The sequence below is a fragment of the Wolffia australiana genome, chromosome 14 (assembly GCF_029677425.1).
Source record: "Wolffia australiana isolate 7733 chromosome 14, ASM2967742v1".
NCBI lineage: Eukaryota > Viridiplantae > Streptophyta > Magnoliopsida > Alismatales > Araceae > Wolffia > Wolffia australiana.
In genome coordinates this window covers 8,465,556-8,472,513 of record NC_135848.1, presented here as the reverse complement: position 1 = coordinate 8,472,513, position 6,958 = coordinate 8,465,556, and positions in this window count along the sequence as shown.

The window sequence follows — 6,958 nt, the reverse complement described above, 5'->3', positions numbered from 1 at the left end:
GAAGAAGAAGAAGGATAATAATAATGAGGAGGAGAAGAAGAAGAGGAAGAGGAAGAAGAAGAAAAAAAGAGATCACGAATTCGTTAATGAGGAAGAAAATCGTTGAAGAAGAATAAGAATAAGAAGAAGAAGAAGAGGAAGAGGAACAATAAAAAAGAAGAAGAGATCATGATATTGTTCATGTGGGAGGGAATTGTTCATGAAAAGCCAAACATGTTGGAGAAGAAAACCAAAATTCATTCATGAGGAAGAGGAGCAAAATTCATGCAAGTTCTTCCTACCGGGAGGGAAAAGGGGGGAGCAAGCGGAGCTGGGGGAGTTGGGGGTGAGAGGACCATGATATGAGTTAGAGGAGTTGGGGGAGAGAGAGGAGTCATGGGAGAGAGAGTAGTCAGGGGAGAGAAAGAAAGGATTTTTTTATAATAAGAACAAAAGGATGTCGGGGACTGGGAGTTGGGGGAGAGAGGACGTTTTTAAGCGATAGCGGCATTGGCGAGTTGGGGCTCTCTCCCGCGGCTGACCCCGCCCGCCGAGCTCTCGGACCTCGACCTGTCCATGATCATACCAGAGGGAGGACAGCGCAAGGAAGCTCGATGTCTCCCTGGTGTAGGAGTTGTTGGTCATGGCCGGGGAGGCGCTGACCACCAACATAACCACACTAGGGCCGTTGGTTCTGCCCCTGGCCGAGCAGGCTAAGTTCTTGGGCCCATTTGTGGGTACTAGGGAACGTCACGCCGGGATGTGATGCCCGTGACATGACAGGACGGAAGACAACCCGTGACAAACGGTGACGTGACAAAATGTTTGTCACATCACCGTCACGTCACGCGTCTGAGTATTTTCAAAAAAATCCGTCACATACCCGTCATGCGTCCATGCATCCTTGTTCCGTCACGTCACCGTCACCGGTGACGGAAATGATAATATTTAGTTTTATTATGTTAATAAACACAGTCTAAGCATAATCTTATTTATTTTTCTATGTTATTATTTATAATATTTATTTTTTTATGTTAATCGTCACGTCATACGTCCAGGGTATCCGTCACCGTCACGTCACCTTCACATACAGCCTGTCACGTGTCACCATCACTGTCACTCCCCATGCATTTTGTCATTGTCACTATCACGTCATCCGTCACGTGTCTATCACGGTGATGTGTGACGTGACGAATCACGTTTGCCGATCCCTACTTGTGGTTCAGAAGATCTTTAAGATGAGGCATGTGAGGCCCTGGTGCCCAACTTCAAGAAGGCCTTCAAGCACTTCTGCATCCATGCCAGCGGACAGGCCATCCAGAACAAGCTGCAGAAGAACCTCCCCCTCTAGGAATGGCACATTGAGCTAGGGAACGACACATTCGTGACGTGACGCCCCGGACCTGATGGGACGAATCCAGAATGGACGGTGATGTAACGAAAAGTTTTATCACAACAATGTCTTGTCACACGTCCAAAGATTTCAGAAAAATACATCATGTTTGTGTCACCGTGATGGTTTGCGGTGTCCCCATCATGTCCCCGTCACCGGACAGCGTCACCATCATGTGTGACGGGAAAAACGACCATGCAGAGGAGAGAGAATTAGAGGGGCATATCTCCAATTATCTTTGGACGGCATCCTTTTGCGCACGTGAATTAATGCAGGGACTTTTCTGCAAAATGCAAGAAATCGAGTTAGCAACACCACGTGTTGAAATCTTCGATGGTGAAAAGCTTAAATCTATCAATTTTTAATCTTTTTTGGTCATTTTTAAAATCCATCACTACTGTCATCTGTGACGGCCGTCCCATCACGTCACTCATCCGAGGTCCTTCATCACTGTCGCGTCACTGTCACGCCCAGTTCGTTATCCGTCACTGTCATCGTCACGGGCCCCTAATTTGTCACCATCACCGTCACGTCATCCGTCACGTTGTCGTCATCGTGACGTGTGACATGACGTATGACAACTGTTGTTCCCTATATAGAGCTAGGGTTGTTTTTCACGTCACACAAGATGGTGATGTCGTCTAGTGATGGAGACGTGATGGGACGCCGCACAGAGGGACGTGTGACGCAAACATGATTGTTTTTTTTCAAAATACTAGGATGCATGATGGGACGGTGACGTGACAAAAGTTTCATCACGTTACTGCCTATCACGTATTGCCGTCCTGTCATGTGCGGGGCGTCACATTCCAGACGTGCCGTTCCCTACTTTCGATCCATGAATTTTGAAACCCGTGAAGTGCAAATTCACACTAAAAATAAAAAACCTCCGAACGCCCAGAATTATTCATTCAGTTTTTGAAAAAAAAATAATTATTCATTTTAAGGGCAGAAACGAAAATCTGATTTGTCTAGGAAATCTCCAAATCCACGAGGAGCATATTCGCAAATATAATAAAAACAGGACATGTGGAAAATACCTTTCTTTCAGTTTTTGAAAAATAAATTTTAATGTTTAAGGGCAAAAACGATAAACTGAAAGGTTAGTCTATATCACTCTCAAACCCATAAGCACCACATTCATAGATATGACAAAACCAGGACATTCCGCCGAGACATTTGAACCTTCAGAATATTTAATTAAGTTAAAAATTATTTATAAATTTAAATAGCAGAGGTACATAACATAAACTGCTGATTATTGAGCTTATTCATTCAATTAAAAAAACAATTTAGTGTCTTCAACAAATATGAAAAACTGGATCATCTGACAAATACATTCAAACCCCAACTGTGAATAATTAAATTTGAATTAATAATAAACTAAAATAGTAGTATTTAAATAATATAAAGACTGTTTGTTAATCTTATTCAATCAGTAAATAAAAAATAATTTTAGAACTCAAGTGCAGACATGAATTGTATTTTCACATATATAATAAAAATCGTGTAATTTATCAAAGATATTTGAACAACCAAATTTGTTAATCAAATAACGGCTAAGCTTATTCGTTCAGTTTAAAAAATAAAAATTTGACATGCTAAAGCACATAAATGAGAAAAAAATATTTTCAAATACAATAAAAACTGGTTCCTTGGATTAATCATCGCATAAGAAGTATTAATCAAACAGCAGAAATAAACAGTATAAAAGCCAGGTTCCTTGGCTTAATCATCCAATTAAAAAAAAACAAAAAAATTATTGTGCCAAAGCACAGAAATGAAAAAAGTCTATTTACAAATTCAATAAAAACTTAGTCATTCAGGAAAGACATTTCAACAACATATTTAAATTATTATTGATTTTAAATAGCATAAAATGAACAGTATTTATTTGGTAAATAAAATATAATTTAGTTCTTAACTGCAGAAGTCAAAAATCTCTTCACAAATAAAATAACAACTGGATCATTCTGCAAAAACATTTGAAGCACTGTAATTATGAATTAAGTATAAATAATAACAATAATTTAAATAGAAGAAAAGGAAAAGTATTCATACAGGTAAAAAAATTGATTCTAGTGCTTAACTGCAGAAGTCAAAAGTGTCTTCACAAAAAAAATAAAAACCGGGTCATTCAGCAAAGACATTTGATACACAATTATTATTAATTAACACTAAATGAACAAAATAATTTAAATAACAGAAAATAAACAGTATTCATTCAGTATCAAAATAAAATTTAGAGCCTAACTGTAGAAGTAAAAAGTATCTTTGCAAATAATATGGGGTTATTCAGCAAAAACATTTGAGCCACAATAATTAATAATTAAGTCCAAAGAATCACAATATTTTAAATCGCATACAATAAATGATATATATTTATTTAAAAAAAAATTAGTGCTTAACCACATAAATCAAATGTATATGGACAAATAAAATAAAAACCAGGTCATAGGGCAAAAATATTCGAACCGCAAGAATTAAAAATTAAGTCCTCATAGTAGCAATAATTTAAATATCATACAATAAGCGGTATTCACCCATTTAAAAAACAATTCGAGGTTAACCACGAAATCAAAAGCAAATATACAAATAAAATAAAAATCAGGTCACTCGGCAAAAACATTTGAACCACAATAATTAATAATTAAGTCCAAAGACTAACAATAATTTAAATAACATACAATAAATAGTATTCATTCAGTTACAAAACAATTAGTGCTTAACAGCAGAAGTTAAAAGCATCTTTACAAATAAAATAAAATGGGGGCCATTATGGAAAAAAATTCAAATCACCATAATTTATAATTAAGTCTAAATAACAACAATAATTTAAATATCAGAAAATAAACAGTATTCATTCAATATATAAAATAAACAACAGCACCTAAAAGAGGAAGTCAAAAATATATTTACAAATAAAATAAAAACCGGGTCATTGGGCAAAAACATTTGAACCACAATAATTAATAATTAAGTCGAAATAACAACAGTAAAATAAAATAAACAGAAAATAAACAGTATTCATTCAGTAAATAAAATAAACAATACTGCCTAACGGAGGAAGTCAAAAGTATATTTACAAATAAAAGAAAAACCGGGTCATTTGGCAAAAACGTTCGAACCATAATAGTTAGTAATTAAGTCGAAATAAAAAAAATAATATAAAAAAGAAAATAAACAGTATTCATTCAATAAACAAAATAAACAATAGCGCCTAACCGAGGAAATCAAAGTATATTTACAAATAAAGGAAAAATAAATAAATCCACAAATTTTAAGGTTTTAGATGAACATAAATAAAATATAGGATTAATTTAATTAAATAAAACATCTCTAGACACATATTATAACAAATAATAAATATACTCAAGGAAAACATAATGTATACCACTAGAGGCGCTATATACTCATTCATGAGATAAGAAGATGAAAATATAAAGTCATATTGGAATTTTTTGTTCCACTGAAAATTGTTTTAAGTTTTTAATCCATATTGAGTCCCTATAAGCATACAAAAAATACAGTAAAATAAGTCCACAAATATTAGGGTTTTAGATTAACACAAATAAAATGTAGAATTAATCAAACATTGATATAAAAGTATTACAACAAATGAATCAATATAATCAAGGAACATAATTTATATCACTAGTGGCTTTTTAGACTCATTACCAAGATAATAAGGTGAAAATATAAAGTTTGATTGGAACTGTAGATATAATCAGTTTATTATAAAAATTCACTCGGATAGTTGTATTATTAATATAGGTAATTGTGGACATGGGGCTTACCTTATAGTATTGGGTTAAATGATTTATGCTCAAGCCTCATAATAAAAGAAATATACCTTGTATACAACTTGATTCCCAAAAATGAAGAAAAGAGTGGCATTTTTTATAATAACAAAATCTTATATCTAAGTCTACAAATTTCCGTTATCCAGAAACATCCAAAATGTAATTATGTATGAGGTGTAAGGATAAGTGTCCAAGAGAAAGATTCTGAAATGACTTTAGTAATCTGACTTTAAGATAAAGAAGGTTCTGCAAGGTTATCCAATGTTAAAAAGTAAAGGGACAGATAAAGAAGCGGAAGGAGTAAGGTTATTTTATTCAAAAATAAAGTTGTTGATAGAGTCACAGATATGAAATTTCTTCGTCATCATTTTTGGAGAGGGACACACGGGTCAAACCACACAAGTTTGAGTGCTTGGTTTCTGCAATTTTCCATTAAGTGATCCAAGTCGTTGTATTGATTGATTTGGACTCAATTACAAGATATCATATACGAACACTATGGGTTGTAAGGCCATAATAACATGGAACTATTTTTTTGTAATCATCATGTAACATTCTATCCATTATTCACAGCCTATCATGGACATTTGATGATTGGATTGCATCCTTAAACTTTTATGTAGCCAATTAGAGGCAAAATTATGCATATGAAAACTTCATCACAACTGAGGCCAACTAATCATCATTTCTTTGTGTTGTATCATCTGATGTTTAATTATTTTGATACCTACTTTGATATTTGATCCAGATAAATAGGTATGTGACATCAAGTTCATATTAACTCCAAGAATCTGCTCACATGATTAAATTTGACATGAACTTATATGTTTAAATGTCCATTGATTTAATATTGGTACTAGAATGTGTGTATTTAATAAATAATTTTGCATCAAAACTTATATAAAATTTACAATTATAAATTTCTGGCTGGTGAATTGTTTTATCTTGATTTGGTTTAAATGGATTAGAAGCAAACCATGTTCCCTTTTTTAGTAGCTCTAGTATTTGGCTGAACATTGTTTCCTGAAAATTTAATACTTCAATGTGAAATAATGCCGAACTCTGAAATTAAATTGGATGATGCACACTAGTAGAAAAAACTAAAATGGCTTCACTGTCATGCCACAAGCGAGGCCCAGTTGTATGTTTTTAGTTTGGTATCTCAAGTCAATGAATAAAATAAAATATGGAAGGGGAGATAAAGTGAACCTTAATTTCGGGAAGCTACTGAGGGTGAAACGATTAAAATAATATTTTTAGATAATAGTAATTTAACAGTTTATTCCACTCTCTGCTTTCTGGATTAAGATTATTGAACACAAAATGTATTTTTAGGGAATCCATTAAGATGATTATGATGTGTACGCAAACAAGGTTCACTTATTTTCAGTTAAAAACCAATAAATTTTCAAAAAAGTACAAATGATCCATCAAAATATTTTTAAAAAAATATGAATTTCATCATTTTAATAAAAAAAGTTACTTGTATGGTAATTTTCCTTAAGATTAAATGAGAGAGTTTACTGATTAGAGATATTATATATTCTTGAATGATTATTAAACTATATAAGGATGCATGGGATTGAAATCACTAAATTAGAAATACTTTGATGATATAATTTATTTGGGACCAAGATATTTTCATAATCATTCCTAAATGTTTTCCATATCGATGAACTATGTCGAAAAAACTGAAAGACCTTTGAGAATAGTGTTTAACAATGAGAAATTAAAATTATCCAAAATAGTTGGATCTCTTTAAATACATAATGTGTCCTTCAAC